The 21,288-nt window shown below is 46.5% G+C and overlaps 1 long non-coding RNA gene across 1 annotated transcript in view; it reads right to left on the bottom strand.

Moving 5' to 3' along the window:
* Nucleotides 1-21,288, bottom strand: part of LOC144245189 (uncharacterized) — a 65,099-nt gene that overhangs the window by 16,249 nt on the left and 27,562 nt on the right. Inside the window, exon 2 of the long non-coding RNA XR_013339190.1 lies at nucleotides 6,109-6,185. This is a non-coding gene — a long non-coding RNA (uncharacterized LOC144245189). The remainder of the gene's footprint in view (nucleotides 1-6,108; nucleotides 6,186-21,288) is intronic.

The raw sequence follows: 21,288 nt of genomic DNA, 5'->3' as shown, positions 1-21,288 counted from the left end.
TTTTTGGCTGACCCTTAGGCTGCCTTACCAAACTGAGCAGTGAGGATGGTTGGGGCCAAGGCATAGAACCATCAGTTGGAAGATGAGGTTGACTGATTTTGCCAGTCTGCAGGCTCCACAAAGTGCCACTGACCCCAAGGTGCTGGTCCCTGCAGACCAGTGTGCTGCCACTAGCCGAGGCAAAGCCAGCCAGATGCGCGTTCTTCCCATCGTGAGGTCTCCACCAGCTTCTACTCACACGTCTTCCTGTCCCCACCTCTGATTCCTCGGTCCCCAGACAGAATGACTTCACTTAATCCAAGGTCCGATCTTAGTCCTCTAACTACAAAGCCTTCCGTGGTCCCCAGGGCCAATAAAATGCAGCGTGGATTGGCCTGGCCTTCTAGACCCTGAGTGCCGAGCTCAACCCCACATCACATCGAACAGTCACACTTCTGTCCCTCTGAATATAGAGGCAAAATAACACATGCCTAGCCCCAGGTCTCTTCACCTTGGCCAGCTCTACACACTCTCGCTGTAAAGAGAACATTCCTGATCCCCTCAGTCAATATTAGTTACCCTTTTGCCTACTCTTAGGCCTCTAAAATGGCCCTTCTTTCGTTCTGCCTTTTCAAAGAGTTCATTATTCTTTGTCTGCCTCCCCCATGAGGGGTTCAGTAAGTGTTTGCTGAATGGTATATGCCTGTTTCTTACTAATGTTGCCCAAAGCAGAAGTCGGAGGTTTTCCGGGATGCCTCCCCGGGCCCCAGTCCCTGTATCAGTTGTTCCCTGAGCGCTCCCAGCCCCTTATCCTGAACATCTCTCATATGTACCCCCCTCCATCCCCGCTACCAGTGCATCAGGCTCTCGTCTTTGCCCATGAGCATTTCTGCAACAGCCTCCTACCCTGGGTTTCCCTGCCTTCCCCTTCCTGCTTGCCCGAGCCCTAAATAGTACAAACATGTCTAAATCCTTCTAAAAATCACTGCCTGTGGTGGCAGGGAATGGATGCTACAACTTGCCCATATCCACAAGCAAATGCAGGAGACGTACACATCTTCTGTAGCAAAGGGGCATGGATGACTCATCTGAACCTCACGTGTGTTTTAAAGTCTAGTCGTTGGAAACTCTTAAGCGAAAAAACATCGCTGATATACATATGCATTACCATATACTTCAAGGTTAACTACCAACCAAATCATGCTAAATGAACACTGAGAAAGCCAAGCTAAGAGTAATGGATAATTAAACATCTAGATTCCTAGCAATTACAAATTATCAGTAATTGAATACGGTTTTGATATTGCCCAGCGACAGTGCCATTTCCAACATCTATAGAAAATCCAATGGCCTATGAGTCTGTGCTTCCCAGGAGCCTGAAACACACCGCTTCCCAGTACGGGAAGGCGGCCGGACCCCGAAGAGGCAGGAAACAGTCATTCATAAACTCCAGAGGGCTGTAACTTAACACCAATCACATTTCAGTAACTTCCAAAAATATCTGTGATTCCTGGTAGACCGCCTACAACATACCTTAAACTTAGACTTTCTGAGGCCCATACCTATAAGACCTGATCAAAGGCCTTGTGTGTGGCCTTTTGAACTGGATCATCACCACTAAGAAGCAGCCCTGGAAGTAGAGACCAAGCTTACAGAATCCCTACTGCAAAAGACAAATCTGATCCAGGAACCCACAGTGTAGACTCCCACAGGGGATGGGGGGGTTCCACCACAGCATTGGGCCCCCAGCACACAGTTCAGTACCCCCCATGCTGTTCCCTGCAGCAGTCACAACCACCGTACAGCCACCTTTGTGGGTGTGCCACGCTCCAGCCGACCCCCCGGCCTCCATCCATGCAGCTGTCTGAAATGCCCCTTTCCACCTCTTTTCTCCCAGTCACTTCTTCTGCTTCGCAGACTCCTCCTTCAAGACCCATCTCATGGGTCATGTGCTCTTAAAAGTATTTCATGACACTTCAGGCCTCAGGTGGATAAGGGCTCATCTCTGTGCCCCGACAACACCCGGTAACACAGCACCCTAGTGCTCATCACACTGCATTGGGGTCCCCTTGCCTGGTATTCCTATTACAACCTCTGCTTGCAACTCATCAGACCCAACGATCAACCTGGTATCTTTAAGAGTTTCCAATTCAAGGTCACAGAAGAGTTGTCCGAATTTGAGGCCATAGTGCCCCAGAGCTAAAGCTGGAATTTCAGGATTCCCGTTAATTACCTTGAACAGAAGGCCTGAGAGCAGAGAGTGGCACTCAGGTAAGACGGACTTCCCTTTTCAAGTGTGTTTGTGGGCACAGGGTTAAAAAGCTCGAGGTGAGGGGCGCCTGGGTGGCTCAGTTGGTTGAACAGCCGGCTTTGGATTTCTACTCAGGTCATGATCCCAGGGTCATGGGATCGGGCCCCATATCAGACTCCATGTGAAGCCTGCTTAAGATTCTCTTTCTCTTTCTCTCTCTCTCTGCCCCTCTCCCTGCTCATGCACACATGCACGCTCGCTCGCTCTCTCTCTCTTTCTCAAATAAATTAAAAAAAAAAATTTCAAGTTCAGGTTAAGGTAAAGAAAACAAGTAGGCTTCAGGGTAGGAGAAATGTGTTTAAAACAGAAAGCTGTGCACTAATATTTAGTTTCTTTTTTTCCCTGTAGGATGTCAGTCGTTTCTTCTACTGACCTAGAACCAAGTTTCAATCATGATTTCTGGACCTAAAGGCGGCACGTGTTTTTACATCGAAATATCTGGAAGGGAGGCTACTTGGAGAGTGGCAGGGGTATGAAAATTCCAGCTGGTTATTTGCTTATGCAAGTTCCAAATGAAATAGTGGCCCACCCTTGTGTTCTACGAATTGACATGCTCGGTCTGGAGGAACAAATCACTCCCTGTACTGCTTCCCAGAACACAACGGCCACTCAAGCACACCTCTGCCAGCCTGGCAGTTATTTTATTGCACGTGGAAAACCAGAATCATCACAGCCCACCAAGCAAGTCAGGAGTGAAAGGTTAAAGTGTCTCACGAGTTACTTGAACGTGATGCCGCCAATGCCGTGAGACCTCTCACCAGGCCTGGGGCCCAGACCATGCAATCTGCTCCGTGTGCCATGCTGGGCACATGTGGTCCATCCACCAGCAGGAGGAGGTCACGGACAGATTTGAGCAAGGAGTGACGTGACATGACAAGCATCTTAAAGACCACTCTGGGTCCAAAGTGATGAGCAGAATGGAGGGAAAGTGGGAGCCGGGCAAGCAATTCGGAGGCCTTTGCAGTGAAGGCCCCCTGGTGTCACTGGACGTGGGCGTGGACAAGGGAGGGCAGATGAATTCGAGATCTACATTAGGGCCATCGCAAGGACTTGGGAATCTGGAGGCAGAGAAAGGGGAGTGTCAACAGACGACTCCCCAGAGCACCCAGGGCACTCCTTAATCTCCATCCTCTGTTTAAATCGTCTCCCCACCATCTCCCCTCTGGTAACCATCAGTTTGTTCTCTACAGTTAAGAGTCTGTTTCTTGCTTTGCCTCTATCTCACTTTTCCTTTTGCTCATTTGTTTTGTTTCTTAAATTCTACACATGAGTGTAGAATTTCCAGCTTGAAAAAGCAAGTTATCAGCCATGGACCCTAACGAGATGGGGGTAAGGGAGGTTTGCAAAGGGGCTGTGATAGAAAGAGACCAAGAGATAAAATTCGGGCCCCATGAGCTGGAGCACCCACGAGACATTCAAGTTACCTAGCTGCCGCAGTAGGCATAAAATGTCCCACAAAGCACAGAGGAGTCCTGTAGAATGACGGGTGCCTGGGGCTTTCGCACTGGTGACCCTTCCACCACCCTCCCGGGTGCTTGGGTCTCCTGCCGCTGTGCCGGGGCACCACATGAGCAGCGTACGGGTCCAAGTTCGCCCACGCAGGCCCCTTCCGTGATGACCCTCGGTAGTGATGCAGATACCAGCCCTGGGGCCGGGAAAGCAGTAACTCTAATAGTAACATGATCAATCATATTTGCATCATACCACAAAGGGAAGTGAAATATATAGGCCAATATTTTCTTCAATCACAGGCATCCTAATAGGTTTGCTGATTTCTTGATACTGACGTTTTCACGGAGTCCCAGCAGCAGGTACCTGGCCCTGTGCCCTGCCCGTAATACCACTGGGACTACCACCCTGTTTGGGGGGTGGGGGGGGCCAAGTTAGACTGTCTCCTTGGGCAATGCTAATCTAACGTGGTATTAAATGCAGAGAAAGGTCTCTTAACAAAAGACCAGAGAAGACAGCCTATTTTAGGAAAACAATGACTCACTGAAATCACATCCTGCTCTTAAGTTAATATGCCTCCTTCTGGACTAGAACCTGGTTTCCTATCATGATGGGTCTGTTTTCCAAGTCCCCCATCGAAGGACGACTCAAAATGTCATTTAACAATCTGCCTTCTAATTAAAATTTGAGCCATTTTTAAAAAACCACATTGAACTGAACAATCCCACATGGCAACAAAGCGCTGCGCTCTGGCGCCGTGATTAATAGAAGCCTTTGCAACTGTTTAAAGGAGAAGGGAAAGGGGGAAAAACATCATTAGATACAGCGAGATTAAACCCGTTAGTGTGCTTCCGTTTACTCATAAAAGTAAGACGGTGCGGCATTAACATAAACTAATTAAGTGTCCTGCCTTTAAATAAGCCCAAACAAAAATAAAACTTCCAAGACTGACTGGAAGGTCCTGGAAGGAAGAGAACCACTTTTTCAAGCAAGTGGCCTGGCTGGGGTAGGCGACACACCAGGCCGGGCTGCATGTCTTAACAGAAGGTCAAGGGTCCTCTCTCGGGAAGGAGCCCTGGGGGTGGGGAAGAGACAGGGCCGCAGGTTTTGTGAGGGCACCGGGGGCTTTGCAGGGGAAGGACCAGGGCGGTGCAGGGGAGAGATGAGCTGAACTCCATTCCTGCTGGCGACATGACCTCGTGCAAACACCTAACTGCTCTGAGCCTGCTCCTGCCTGAATGTGAGAAGGCACTGTCTGCCCCTGACTGTTTCCCAGGCCTGGCGGGAGAAGACCACCTGGTGACGTGCGCAGAAGCACCCTGTAGCAGAGGAGGGTGTGCGAAGGTAAGAGCACTGCTGGTTACTGGCAGACAGGAGAGGGGAGGGTGAGGACGCTGAGTGGATGGTGACCCATAAAACTGGGAAGATCGATGAGAAATTTCTTGAGGAGACCCAGCAGTGCAGTAAACAGTTTAAGAAAAGGAACCTGCTGACTCATTCGCTTAAAGTAAAAGGTCCGGAGCAGGGACGTGGGTGAAGATGCAACAAACAGTCTATTGACTGAGCAGCTCAGAAGATCTTACAGATGGATGGAGGAGGGGGTCCGCCATCCAGGAGACCAGGAGGGGACACCTCCCCTCCCTTTCAATTTCTGGATTCTTGCTCCTAATGTGGGCCCATATTTGCCCATAAAAAAAAAAAATCAGACACAGAAGCTTTGCTATTAGCTTCATTTCACCGATAGCCCAAAGAGAAAGGACATCTAGAGAACAGCAACTTGTGATGAACGCTCAAAGAACACAATCGATTTGCAAACGACAGTAAAGGTCCCCCCAAGGATGGAGTGGAAGAGGTGCAGAATGCATCCGTACAGGAGCTGCCTGTTTAGAGGGGAGGCTGAGACTCTGCTCAGCCCATCAATGCTGATGGAGCGATCCAGGCACAGCTCGGATGCCCCCTCCAGGAGCTCATGATGGCCAACGTGCAAACCCACAACTATACTCAGGTGTGGATATACCAGGACGGTGGCAGGGAAGAGACAGAGGCACGGAAGAAGATGGGTCAGGAGAGGGGCACAAGTGATCATGTAAAGCTCATTATGATACACGCCTGTGAGGAGATAGTATAGGGGGTTCCAAAATAGGAGGAGCGCTATCAGCCAGGAGGGGACAAAAAAGGGCCTGACTTCTGGGGAAGCAGTACCTGATAAGGGCCTTCAGGGATCAACAGGAACCAGGCAGAGAGCACCGGGGCACACGGTACTTCTAAGACTGGGCATGTCTGAGGAATGATGGGTACAGAAATCTCTCCTCAAACAGTGGCTTCCCTCATAAGAAAACTTTAGTAGGTACCAATTTCCCTCAGTTTACCTTTTCTTCAACTCCAAGAACTGCAGTCTCAAGGCTTTCAGCAAGCTGATTTCCAGTAAAGGTGACTTGGGTTATTCCTGTTGAGAAATCAGAGTAAGAGGTATAATAGGTTTTGGGGAGCTACTCCTCCACTGACCCCTTTTTTGGATACTCCCCCCAGTCCATGCTGAGAGGGTGGCCCAGTGGCTCCCCTCCCCAAACTGATTGGCTTGGGGAGGGACACTTGCCAGGGTCAGCTACACTGCTTCCTCCCTCCTCATTTGAGGATGACGATGTGCAAAGTTAGGTGAGCAGTGGTGAGCCCTTATCCAGGGAAACACACACACACACAGAGGAGGTGAGCAGGACTGCGCACTGTGCAGCCTCTGGATCAAGGGCCCTCCCCGCTCCGGTTCCCAGCAGGCTGGTCACACTTTGCTCCCCGCATTCCTGAGATTCCTACACAAACCCTCTACTGAGGTCAGCTGGCCTGAGAGCATTTCTGTTCCTTGCAACCAAGAATCAATGACTTAAGAATAAGGGATCCAGGTTTGGGACCAGAAAAAGAACATAAGCAGAGGGTGAAGAAATAGAGGCTTCTGGAACACAGTCTTGGGAAAAAGAAAAGAAGATGGGAGAAAGTAACTCTTAACTACTGTCCCATAATAGCTGAGAGGGAAGGATGAGAGGGATGTGTGAGACCCCAGCGAGGAGATCCAACAGATAATTCATAAAATCCCAGCTGTATTAAACATTAAGATGGCAGCCCAGACACTGGGGAAAAGGGCTCTTAATATGGGCATTACCCAAAACAATGCAAAGCAAGTAAGAATTTCATTCAAAATAAAAAGGTAGGAGACTCTGAAAAGTACCTATAGCAAACAAGGAATAATTGAGTAACTATAAGAAGTGTAATAATTTGAAAGCTGATTTACTGTGGGGTTTGTTTTTGTTTTTGGTTTTTTTGGTCTAAAACAATAAACATTTTATTTATTCATGGTTTGGTAGGTCAACAATTAGTGCTGGGCTCAGCCAGGTAGTTTTTCTCTGGTCTTGCCTAGTTTACACATGTAGCTACAGTCGTCTGGTGGCTCAGCTGGGCTGGGTGGTAGACCAGATGACTTAACTCACATACTAGTGACTGATACAGGCTGTTGGTGCTGCTTTCATAGTCTATTTTAGTAAATGTAAACTTTCCCCCCCCCCCGAAAGCTTCAAAGATGTATGCCTACTATCCCCTTGCCATATTTCTTCCATTGGTTCTTGAACTGGTCAACCATGAATTCACCCACTGGAGGGTTTTCTAAATCTAACCTCTTCTACCCCATCTGCCAGGAAGCGATGATCTTGGCGAAGCTCAGAGATAAAGGGGTGGGAAAGGGAAGGGTGAGAGGCAGAAATGGAAAGGGGAAGGTTCTTCAGGGGCCCTAAATGCTGAGTTCAGTTGGATGGACTTTATTCAAGCAGCATAAGTCAAGATGACTATAGTCTAAACCCATATTCTTTCTCTAAGACATAATTACCACTCAGAAAATGTAGAAAGTTTAAAATTGGGCTGTGTAGGGAAAATATGACCCAAACCACAGAGACTGAAGCGGTCGGCTAGAAATTAAGTCAGCGGCAAGCCGTGACCCTTGCCCTTGACAGGATCCTTTGCCTGCTGCTGTTGGCTAACGGCAGCAAAGTCTTCACAAGATTCCCCTGAACTCTGAGACTTCTAAGCAGCTCAGCGCTCCAGGGGCTCACCGAGAGTGGGCTTTCACTGAGCAGGAACAGGGACACCAGCTGACTGTCACCACAGGCTGCTCAGCCCAGGCCTGGCCCCCAGGAGGCGGCTACCACAGCCGTCTCTCCATTCCGAGCAGCAGAGCACCTGTGCTCTATCTCATCTCAGTCCCACCACTTCCTCCCTGGGCGTCCGTTTCCTCGGCCATGAAACGAGGGAGGGAGACTAGACCCCACTGCCACTCAAAGGCGGTCATCCACCAACCCTTCGCTGCTGGTTCACGACAAGGTGAGCACGGAAATCAGAGAAGCCGAGAAGCCGTGACAGCATACGGTACTGCCACACAGCCAAGCACGTGACCAGCGGAGCCATCTTGCTGAAGCAGCAAAGACCGGGGTAGGAGTTTCCTGTAGCTGCCGCAACAAATTCTCGCTAACCGCATGGCCTGAAACAACAGAAGTCCATTCTCTCACAGTCCGCAGGTCCAGGGGCCTGAAATCAAAGTGTAGGCAAGGGCCACAATCCCTCCAGAGGCTCGAGGGGAGGGTCTATGCCCCCTGCCTTTCCCAGCTTCTGCTGGTGGCTATCGGCATTCCTCGGCTTGTGGCCACACCTCTCCTCTGCATCACTGCCTTGTGTGTGTGTGAAATCTCCCTCCTCCTGTCTCTTAGAAGCACGCTTGTGGTGGCACTTAAGGCCCACCTGGACAATCCAAAATGGTCTCACTTCCAAATCCTTCTCTCAATCACCTCTACAAAGACCCTTTTTCTAAGTAAGGTAACATGATTTGGACACATCTTTGGGGCTACCACTTAGCCTCTGATAACCGGGATGGACATCGCCGGATTTGTGTGCGACCAGCTGTGGCTGGTATGCACTGAATGTTCATATCAGATCACCACGGGGGGAAAGAAGGCCCCACCCCATCTTTCACTCAGCTAGGACCCCTGCTCTTCCTCTATAGTCAGGAGGCCTGGGTTGGACAAGATCAGACTGCAATGAGCAGCCCCCAGGAAGGGGAAGGAGAACAACAGGAGGCAGAGGTGCCAAGTACAGGTACAGACTTTCTCTCAGCCCTTCCCAAGCTGGTCTCCCACCTTCTCTGACAGGCAGCGGAGGAACTGGCCTTTCCTTACCCCAGCCTCCTGTCCTTCAAGCAGCTTTAGTTGTAAAGTAATTAAATCGATCGGTGTTCTGTTCAAGTGTTTTCAGAGTTTTCAATGTCCAAGTTTGAGAGCAGAAATGAAACTGTTTTGCTAAACTCCTTGTGTACTGAGAACTGTCCTGCCACTAACATATCCTCTCCCCAACACTCCTCCCTGTAACCCTGAAAGCACTCAGGAAAACACTCAGCCTTCATAACCAAATGGAGAAAGCACTTGGAGGCTTGACACAGCAAGACCATCGTTTTCATTAGAAGTTTTCTTTCCTTGCAAGAATACTCCTTGCTAAAGGAACCACTATGTTGAGTCCCTTTGATATGTTACATTTCAGCTGTAAAGGGCAGATGATGTCAAAAATACCTGAAAATGTTCAAAATGATAACACTCAATGCAGGTACGGCCACAGTAAAATGGGCACTCTCATCATTCAACTACTGGTAGGAGTATAATAGGCACAATCTTTCTGGAAAGCAATATGGAAATTCTTATTAAGCAGCTTAAACAGTACATACCCTTTGACATTAGAATTCCATTTTCAGAACTCTACATTAGGGAATAAATCAGAAGTGAGAACAAACTTAATGTTCAAAGGTATCTCTGGCAGTGTTATACACTGATAAAAAAAAAAACAAACCTGGAAATAAACTTAACAGCCAACAAAAGGAAATGATTAGATAAATTATGGTATATTCATAAATAAAGATTTATGCAGACATTAAAATGACATTTTACAAAGAATTTTTAATGAAAATAACAATTACAAGAATAACAGCTAATCCTTACATGGGCCAGCCACTACCCTAAGTTTATTATTCCCACTTTATAGAACAAAAAGTGGAGACACCAAGAGTTAAGACACCTGCCCACAGACATCCTGCTAGTAAGAGACAGCACTGGAGCTTGAACCCACCCAGTCTGGCTCCAGAGTCCATGCTCTTAAACCCTGTGGTAGGCTAAAAACTGGCCCCAAAGACATCATGATCCAACCTTGGAACCTGTACATGTTACCTTATATAGAAAAGGGTCTCTGGGGCACCTGGGTGGCTCAGTTGGTTAAGCGTCCGACTTTGGCTCAGGACTTGATTTCACGGTTCATGAGTTTGAGACCCATGTCAGGCTCTGTGCTGACAGCTCAGGGTCTGGAGCCTGCTTCAGATTCTGTGTCTCCCTCACTCTCTGGCCCTCCTCTGCTTACACTCTGCCTCTGTCTCTCAAAAATGAATAAACTTTTTAAAAACAGAGAGAAAGAAAGGGGGTCTCTGCAGATAGGATTAAGATAAGAATCTTGGGGTGCCTGGGTGGCTCAGTTGGTTAACTGTCTGACTTTGGCTCAGGTCATGATCTCAGTTCGTGAGTTTGAGCCCCGCATCAGGCTCTGCTGTCAGCACAGAGCCCATTCTGTCCCCCTCTCTCCCTGCCCCTCCCCTGCTCATGCGCGCATGCTCTCTCTCTCCCTCTCTCTCTCTCTCTCAAAACTAAACATTTAAAAAAGATAAGAATCTGAAGATAAAGAGATAGCCTCGATTATCTGGGTGGACCCTGGAGGCCATCACCAGTGTCCTCATGAGAGACAAATATTACACACACACACACATACATACACACACATGCGCACGCACACACACATACACACACACACATACACACATGAAAGGCATGGGAGAGATGAGGCCACAGGCCAAGGAATGCCAGCAGCCACCAGAAGGCTGGTGGGACAAGGAATGGACTCTCCCGAGAGCCTCTAGAGGGAGCACAGCCCTACCTATACCTTGATTTGAACTTCTGGTCTCCAGAACTATAGAAGAATAAATTTCTGCTGTTTTAAGCCTCCTCATTTGTGAAAACTGTTATCGCAGCCACAGGAAACTAACATGAGCTCCTATGTTGTACTGCTCTCAATGCAAGAGAAAATATTCTTATGTTAAATAGAGAAAGTAGAAATTGAAATTTATCCACAATGATCTTAATTATGCGTACAAAAATACATGCAAATACAACAAAATGGTTTGTAGTGATTATCTCTGAGTGCTAGAATTATGGGTAATTTTCAGCATTATGCCTTTTGATGTTTTTCCAAGTTTCTACAATTAGCGTGAATTACTTTTACAAAGGAAAGAAAATTATTATTTTTTAAAATTAGCAACTCATGAAATTTCTGCAACTCTAACTCAATCACAAAAATTAGAAATCAAGAGGGCCCAAATTCCCTGAGTGTAAGATTTCTTAATTCAGTCTCAGAACAACACCTGAAAAACCAGGAATCCAGATGCATGCTGTTCTCAAAGTGACTCCACTCAGCCCTCGGCCTCTCAAAAGCCTGTTAATTTTCAGACTCTGGTAGGAACATGATGTGGCTGAAGAAGTTTCAGGCTTTGAAACAAAAGGAGAATTTGGGCTGGTCAATGTTTTCCTGTCCATCTATCCATATGAGGGGGTGCGGGGAGAGGGGCAAGGGGGCCTTCAGTGCATTCGCAGCATTCATCCAGCCCGAAGTGGTGCAGGCCACACACCAGAACCAGGGGCGCTGGTTAATAACCATGTAGATGTCTGATTTCTCTGTAGGTGACTTCACAGAATGAAACCTCAAGTTAAACACTAGGTTAATCTTACTGAAGTCCTGACTCCTAAGCCTCCTGCCGTCATCTGCCCAGGCAATCAGAAGACCAAGGCCAATTTCACTGTCTCATTACCATGCCCTTTGATTAAATATATTCCCGTAAAGAGTGTATTAACATTTCCCCCATGTATGGGCAGAACTAGATCAAAACAGAAAGTCGAGTGTGCCGTGCCTTTTGTCTTGAGCCTAAGAGAAGGGAAGGGAAGAGAAGGTCCCTCTGGGATGCGCCAGACCAGGGCAGCGAAGCATGAACAGCACATTATTTGGTTTTACTCAGCTCACCCTGAACAGTGCACTGGGGCCATCATACCCCCATGTGGAATCTGTCCTTGGGTCTCAGATTTTTCAGGGCACATGTATTCATTCTTTGTTCAGCCACTCAACATAAACACACACCTACTATGTGCCAGGCACCAAGGGGAGGTTGGCCTACATTTTAAAAGATCTTATCTCTGACACATTATCCTCTCAGATGACATGTTTGGGCAGATGGCCCACATCTTAATGATCTTCATTAGTCTCTGGATCACAGGGATACCGGCAGTGGCAAAGTGTAGAGAGGAATACCTAAACAGGACGGGCTGAGCCTTGAAAATGCAGACGACAAAAAGCAAGTGGTTTAGTGCTGTGTACCTTCCTACATATCGCTGACATACCACTTGTAATTTCGGGTGATCAGCGGATGCATACTTGAATCTCGGACTTGACCTCTACTCGATAAAAATAGAATATTAGCATTTTCTCCAAGTCCTTTTTTTTTTTTGCTTGCACTGCATGCCTGAATCCGCTAACACCTAATTTTTAGAAAGTACTCATAAAATATCTGAGATATAAATTAATGCATGAATAAACACAGGTAATCAGTTTCCTCATCTGCAAAAGTGGAAAAGCCAGGCTACACAATTATTTCCCAATGAAAATTCTAAGAAACCTACTTCTATGACATATGCCAAGAAAGGGACACTCACATGTTATTCATCTTGGGAAATACTACAGTCTATTGCCTTCTACCCTCTTCAAGATTCACAATGCACAGTATACAATGAAGGATCTGGGAAACCTGTGAATTAAACATCTGCTTGAGTACCCCTAAATCGAGTTAGCCACACATGCCCTTCATGCTTAACACTTATGGACATCACAGAGAACCGACCTTCTAAGGAAATTCTGGAAAAATACTAACTCACACTCTTCATTTGTTCAAAACACACTTATTAAGCCCTTGCAATAATGATACGATGATGATGAAAAAAGCCAACACTGAACGAGTCAGCATTTGGAGCTACTGCCACCAAGATAAATATGAAACCTGGCTCACAGTCTACAGTCTACTGGGAGAGACCCGTGAACACATGACTGGCAAAATCGGTGTGTATATGTGCGTGCATATATACACGTGTATGTATATACGTGTGTATATACAGTTGCACACAAGCATGGAGAGCTGGTGAAGACAGTGTTCCAGGCAGATGGGAAGCAAGAGAGTCCACTGTGTACAGATGAACGAGGACGGTCTGTTTTTCAAAGTATGGTTCAAGAACCTTGGTGGGTGCCACAAGGTCAAAACTACCTTCAACTGTGTTGACATCTGCACTGATGGTACAAAGGCAAAGGTGGGCAAAACTGCTGGTGCAGTAGCAAGAATCAAGGAGTGGCGTCCAACTATACTAGTAGTCACTCTAGTCCCCACTGCCACGCAATCATGGCTTACAGAAAAAAAAGTCAATTTCACCTAAGAACTTAGTCCTTGACGAAGCAGTAAGAAAGTATTAATTGTATTAAATATCGACTCTTAAGAACACATTGTTTTAATATCCCATCTGACAAAATGGTGAGACCCATAAAGCACTTCTGCAGCCGGCCAAGTGTGACGGTTATCAGGAAGAAAAGAGCGCTTGTGTGACTGAGCTGCAAGCTGCATTAGCCAGACTTTTTCATGGAGCACCATTTTTATTTGAAAGAAAAACAGAAAAACTACGGTTATTCAGACTTGGGCACCTGTAGAAATTTTCTCAAAAATGAATAAAGTAAGCTTGTTATTTCAAGGAAAATTGATGATATTTTGTTGCTAAAATTTTTTTTGAGCTTTCAAGCAAAAACTAAAATTCTGAAAATGTATTATCACTTACTACAAGCTTTGGAGCATCCCAATTCTTAGACTTTTCTGATCAGAGAGGTAGTAACATCAACAAAAGTGATATTTCCCAAATGGCTAATATATGATATTTCAAAATGCATAAAAGAAACTTCCAAAGTGCAAGATGGACCAACAGATTTTAATGTTACAAAGTACAAAAAGTTCACGGATACGGTTTCAGATTCTCAGCTGCAACAAACCTTGAGGAAATTATCACTTGTCAAGCTCTGTTGTACTTTCAAAGACTACCCACAGCTAACTGAAATGGTTATTAAAATACCTCTCCATATGCCAACCACATACCTGTGTAAGGCTGTATTGTCTCAGTACAGTTCAACCGACCCAACATATTGCAATGGAATGAATGCAGAAGCATTTATGAGAATCCATCTGCCATCCATGAAGGCAGACATCAAAGAGATCTGGACAAATGTGAAACAATGTCACTCTTCTCAGTAAATGTTTTTATTTTGGAAATAGTTATTTTTCATTAAAAATGTTATGTATGCTACCATGTAATGGGTTTATTACAACCATATTTAAACTAATTTAACAAATATTTTTAAATTTTTTCAATTTTGATTTCTAATATAGTAAATATTGCTAGCTACGATCCACATAACTGAAGGTTCTTTGGGGAAGCCATTAATTGCTAAGAATTTTTAAAGGGGTTCTGAAACAAGAAGTTTGAGAACTGCTAGTCTGGTAGACAGGGGAGCAGGGAGTCATGGAGGGTGAGGTGTGGGTGAAGAGGCAGCAGGGAAGGTCTCCCATGGTCTCCCACACAGTTATGAAGTGTTCAGAACTGATCTTATCAGAGCCAGTGGATGGTGTGGAGCACCACATGGTAGGGACAGATTTGCCCATTAGAAAGAGTGAGGATGCCGTAAAGGGGCCCTCTACTCCATGAACATGCAATTCCCAAAACAAGTCAGTCTTCTGGGANAAAGAGCAGGAACAGAAAAAAATATTAAAATTTAATGGTGGAAAAGAAAGAAGCAGAGGCTTGCAAAATAGACTTGCAACCAAATGGAATTCTGCAAAATGAGGGAAATCGTCAGTAACAACGTGCGGGGCTCTAAACATCTGAAGATGCCAAAATCAAGATGCATTTCAGACAAGTTTAGAAAAGAAAAATAAAGGAGCCAGCAAAGAGTAATAAACTGTAGCAGTAAAGAGGGAAAATGAATGCGGCCCAGAGAAGTCAAACAGAGGCATTTAGAAATAAAAAGAAGTAGGAAGGGGGGAATCCAGATCCCATTTCCAGAGTGTGCACTCCATCCTATCAGCACACACTCCACCACTGCGCAGGGGGCAGGGGGAGGAACGGATGGGGCAGGAAGCTCCCCCATGGCCAAGGACAGCACCCAGCAAGGAACGGGAAGGCCCAGACTAGACAAACAGACAAACGTCTCACAGGAAAACCTGGATTACACCAATCAAGAACTCAGACCATATAGAATGGACAAAACACAACTACTGAAAGTTCCTCTCAGGGAGTTTATAATCGTTATCATCTAAGTTAAAAAAGAAAAAAAAAAGGGGCGCCTGAGTGTCTCAGTCAGTTAAGCGTCCGACTCTTGATTTTGGCTCAGGTCATGATCTCAAGGTCGCGAGATCAAGCCCTGCACTGAGCTCTGCTTTGACAGTGTGGAGCCTGCGTGGGATGCTCCCTCTCCTCTCTCTGTCCCTCCCCTCCTCATACTCACTCTCTCTCTTCCAAAATTAATAAAGATTTTAAAAAGGATAACAGGGTAGTTGTAACTAAAATGAGAATGAGATCCTGCAGAGAACTCCAACTAGAACATCTCGGCAAGTTTCTTCAATGCATTGGACCTCAGTTTCCTCTTCTGCAAAATGAGGAATCTGCCACTTACTCCACCAAGTGGGTGGGGGGTAACGCATAGCAGATGCTCTGAGCACACATCTGGCGTATAAACTCAATAAACAAAAGTTGTGAGTATTTTCACTTTAGTTATGATTTGGGGGCCAAAGCAGACTACAGAGTTGTCACTGCACTAATCAAAGCCAGAAAGACCCCAAGGTCAAATATCAAGGTTTTAAAAATCACCAGTATATAGCACAGAGAAAGAATTTGAATGGCTTTGGCCCAACCTACACTCACTCGACAGATGAGAGAACTGCCCTTGACCTTGGTTGGGTCTTATAGCACTGGGCCTGCAGAGTCTCTCGAACAACAAAGGAACACTGTCAAATACAAGGAGATCCAAGTAAGAAGGGAGAGGGAAAAAACCAAACCACCTTCCTGAACAGCCAACACTGCTATATCACATACCCTTCACACAATTTATCTCCCTCGACTGCCATCAGCAGCCCAGCTAGAAGTGGGGATGCCGTTATCACCCCCATTTCATGGACCAGGGAGTAGTCTCAGGGCTCAATTGCAAAGAACCAGTGTAGCCAAGGCCTCTCTCTCTGGGTCTGGGGGCTTAGACTCTTTCACAAGACCACACTGCCCATCCCCAGAGGGACTGACGGCCCGACTAACAGATGTGGGCAGACGGCTCTTCACCCATTTCAAACAGGACATTGGGAATCCACCGAATTAAAAGATAATCTCAAACAAACAAACAAAAACCCACTCAAAAGATTCTGAACCATTTCAGAAATAAACATGGCCAATTAAAGGAATGCTTTCTAGAAAGGTCAGACAGGAAAAAGAGAGTAAGGAATATTTGATAGATACAGTCAATGCTGCCAAAAATGAGACACCTGCCTTCCTTTACCATCCGCAGCTAAAAGAATACCCCGGAAGCACCCACTATTTCAAATCGCAGACCCTGCTCTTGGGAGGGGGCATGGGAGCCAGCCTGTGACTCTGCCCCCAGACAGACGTCTAGTGAACAAAGAACTACTTTATGGATGTAGTAAGTGCTGGTAAGTGCTGTGAACTTGCAGTCCAGGGTACCATGGGGCAGGTCATGAGGGGCCTAACTGAGTCTGAGAGGTCAGGGGGTGTCAAATCCCATGAGACAGAAAGAGCTATAAGGCTCAAGGGGCCGGCAGGGAGCGGGCTGCACAGACCTCCTGACTACACAGACCATACCTCTCTAACAGTATGTGACCCTGCTATAGAGAAGCATCCAATTTGCATCGTAAGAAGTTGTTCACTGTGGCTGCAGCTCAGAGCGAAAGTACAGATGTCTGTCAAACAGAAACTTTACAATTTTTTTTTTTACCATAACTTACAGACCAGGAAAGACACTTTACAACCCAGTAGGTATGTACATACACACACACACATGCACATGCTTTTGGCTGGTAAAGAACTCTGCTTTCAGAACCCAGTAACCGGTCACCGGAATCACGACCGGCAGGGCAGTGGGAGGCGGTGGCTCTGGCTGGGTGGCGCAGCGGAGGGCAGGGGGAGGAGGCAGAACTGCCGGGACTGGGTGGGACTGGGTGGCGAACGAGATAAAGGTGGAGAGAGAGGGAGGGGTGGCAAGGCTCTCAGCCTCGGGGTTGACGGGGTTGACGGCGGCCCCCTTCTGAGACAGGGAAGCCTGGGGAGATGCCGGCGTGCATCTGTGGGAGGACAGGAAGAGATGAGGCTCCTGGGTCTAGACTTGGCTTCACATCTAGACTCTCTGCCCCGAAGAGGATTTGCATGGGGGTGACGACAGGGACCTTCACTTAAACACTTCACCAAGCAGGGACCCACGCAGAGAAGTCTCACGTCAGAGCCGCAGACCCTCATAAAGAACGCATTTGTGCAGGCTCTGCTCAGGGAGATAGACCTTTGTGAAGTGAGCACAGCAGCAAGCGGTGTCAGGAGGACTTGGGGACTTGGGGCTCCTGCCAAATGTCTTTCCTTACCTGACCAGCATAAAGCACTAATCACATTTAATTAGAGTCCATCTGCCCATCTGCTTCCTCTACTAAGTGAGCTACTTCAGAGCAGGGTCCGCCCTGTCTCATCAATCTTTCCAGTCCCCAAGCCTCCCTAGCACACTGCCCTGCCCGCTGCCTGTATTAGGTGTGTTGAATGAGTGGCCATGATTCAACATGATAAAATTCCTGAAAAGGCCACTTACATTGCAAGAAACTAAAATAAGGCAGAGCAAACGGGAGGGGGCAGGCAGAATCTGCCAGGAGAATTCTGATCATTGAACGGTGTGGGCCAACAGAAAGCCAACTGTTCACAGAAAAAAAGGAGTCTTCAAAAAACTGTTAAAGTCTGGAACGTGATACGGGTGTGGATCTTCACCATCTTGATCAGAAAACAGTCCGCGGGTCTGGGATGGAATCAGGAAGACAAAGGAAACATAAAATAGGGGGAATGAGGCAAAACGTGTATATATTATTTGGCCTTTTCTAGAGACTGCCCTAGGGGTGCTTGGGTGGCTCAGTCAGTTAAGCGTCCGACTTCAGCTCAGGTCATGATCTCACGGTCCATGAGTTCAAGCCCCACATTGGGCTCTGTGCTGACAGCTCAGAGCCTGGAGCCTGCTTCAGATTCTATGTCTCCCTCTCTCTCTCTCTCTCTGCCCCTCCCCCGCTCATGCTGTCTCTCTTGCTCTCAAAAATAAATAAAACATAAAAACAAATTTCAAGATCACCCTAAATGTTTAATTCTTTACATTGCTTCTCTTGCCTCATTTTTCCATCAGCTCTAGTTCCTTCTTTGCGATGCCTCCCAGTGTCTTATCCCCTGCCATCCTCTGAACTCCAACTCCCTGCACGTTACCTGTTTTTTTATATGTATGTGACTTGTTCCCCCAAAAGACAATAATGGTGTTACATACGTTCTGATCCACTGCATCCATACCCCTTGCACAGACGAGACACCCAATAATAGCTGATAAACTGATTTTTATAGTGCTGATTTTTGTTTTAAATGTCAAATTCAAATTCATATTTTTCTAGTCTCACCCCCTTTAGTTGTGACTGTTACCAAAACCTTCATTTTTTAATAGTAACAGCCCACACTTACTCAGCATCTACCACATACAAGACAGGGCCAAGGGCTTTAAGTACATTATCTCCTATAATTCTTAATCTCCAGGGTTGGATTATTCCCATTTTACAGATGACAAGATTGAGGCTCAAAGACAACATATTTTAGTAAGTGGCAGCACTGGGATTCAAACCCAAGGCTCCTTAACTTCAAAGCCAAATAAATGTGCCATCACTCTAAACTTTCAGCACGATTTTCCCTGGCATAGAAGTGTAGGGAACAGTCCATGGATATGGAATCCACACTCAGTGCTCACCGAAACATACTTAGAGCTCACCTCAGAGGAGGCTTTTATTAGGCTTGAAAAGTCCATAATTTATCAAGACCCATTCACTCACTTCTACAAACACCTAAGTCAGGTTAAGCTTGTCTTAATTCTGTGATTTAAAAAAAGAACATGCTAAGGGCATCCTTTACTTCTGAAAGAATGTTCAAGTTAAATGATGAAACAAATAGCTTCAGAACAATCAACTCATTAGTGTCAAGTAGTTAATAAAATGATCACAGGCACTATCAACAATAGCCGAAGTATGGACAGGGCCCAAATGTCCATCCATGGATGAATGGATAAAGAAAATGTGGTATATATATACCCATACACAATGGAGTACTATCTGGCAATCAAAAAGAATGACATTTTGCCATTTGCAACAACATGGATGAAACTAGAGGGTATTATGCTCAGCGAAATTAGTCAGGGAAAGACAAATATATGACTTCACTCATATGAGGACTTTAAGATACAAAACAGATGAACATAAGGGAAGGGAAGCAAAGTAATATAAAAACAGGGAGGGGACAAAACATGAAAGAGTCTTAAATATGGAGAACAAACAGAGGGTCACTGGACGGGTGGTGGGAGGGGGATGGGCTAAATGTGTGAGGGGCATTAAGGAATCTACTCTTTTTTTTTTTTTTAATGTTTTATTTATTTCTAGGAGAGAGAGAGAGACAGCGTGAGCAGGGGAGGGTCAGAGAGAGAGGGAGTCACAGACTGAAACAGGCTCCAGGCTCTGAGCTGGCAGTCAGCACAGAGCCCGACGCGGGGCTCGAACCCACGAACCGTGAGATCATGACCCAAGCGAAAGTCGGACGCTTAACCGACTAAGCCACCCAGGCGCCCCAGGAATCTACTCTTGAGATCATTGCTGCACTATATGCTAACTAACTTGGATGTAAATTTAAAAATAAACAAACAAACAAATAAAACGATCACAGAGCTGTCACAGCCTCCCTGCCTCCTAAGTTACAATCCCTGGAAGTTTTCACATACCTGTTACTGCACCTGAACACTCCAGTATCTGTGAGGCAATTACTGTTACATTGTACACATGAGGGGAAAGATGAGCTAAGAGAAGTCCAGTGGTTGCAGAAGATCACAGTGTCTATTATTTGGGACCCTCGGTTGTAAGCAGCTAAACAAAGCACCTCCGATTAGTCAAGGCTAAAGAGAAACGTGACCACAGGAAGGGTAGCTGGGGACTCGCAGATGAAGGTGTTTCCTATCTCTGCTTCCCTCTGCCTGCAGGCTCCTCTGACGCCCGGCCGGGCCAGCTTTCTCCTCCAGACAGGAAACCCGGGCCACCGGAGCTCCAGAGCCCCATTCCGGCTTCACCACCTCAGAGGAAAAGGCTCTTGGGCCTCAAGTTCAAAACTTCCGGGAGATGGGCTTGAAGTGATGCCCACAAGGCCTGTCTGCTCTCCTCAGGTGGACGCTGGGTGGTGTGACGGCGGGTACAATGGGACGATGGCAGATGTCTCCAAACACATCGCAGAGCTGTCTCTCTACGAACTCCTCTCCCTTCTCCACAGTCTGACTCCATCCCCAATATCTTTGATCTGGCTGAGGGGCCCAGAAGGGGTAAAACCAGGTCCACACTTTTCCTCTGTGTTTTCACATAGGAGGCTGCCTCACGTGCACTTTGGCATGGGACAGCCCTGTGCTGGAGGCTCTGTGCAAAAGCCCCATTTTAACATCCTGCTACGTGGCCGTAGTTACGGTCTTGGAGCCTCGGAGGCACCCGGCCTCACAATAAATTCTGCCCTTTTACTAAAAAAATTTTAAAAATTTTTTAAATGTTTAAAAGCTTTAGAAAAATAAAAACTTCAGAGCGAGGCCTGACTGGCCTAGTCAGGTCAATCAGTGGTCCACTGACGGCACAAGGGACCAATCAGGAAGGCCACTGGGCAGGCCCCAAGGGCCGGCGGGGGTGAGGGGTGCCAGGTCCAAAATCAGTAAGTGAACAGATTAAATATTAAAACTAAATAGAAATCCTGTACATACAACTGCTAAGCTACTGCTCTTCAGACCCCAAGTCCGATGATCTTTCTTCTTTCTACACCAGGGCTGACATTACTCGGGCGCGAAATGGTGAAGCGACAACAGAAAAAGAACAGCCAGTACCTAATAAGGTGCTAATTGTGTAGTAAAGATGTTTAGTGCAAACAGAATTAGAAAGAGATCAATGTACCCATTTACATCGAGTAATATCCTAAAATTAGAGCTCTCCACGCTACAATTTTGTGCTAAGAAGGGCTAAAAACTGTATTTCTTCACCAATTAAAGTCAGATAGGGCCCA

The sequence above is a fragment of the Crocuta crocuta genome, unplaced genomic scaffold, assembly GCF_008692635.1.
Source record: "Crocuta crocuta isolate KB4526 unplaced genomic scaffold, BGI_CrCroc_1.0 scaffold78, whole genome shotgun sequence".
Taxonomy (NCBI): domain Eukaryota; kingdom Metazoa; phylum Chordata; class Mammalia; order Carnivora; family Hyaenidae; genus Crocuta; species Crocuta crocuta.
This window is presented reverse-complemented; position numbering and strand designations above follow the sequence as displayed.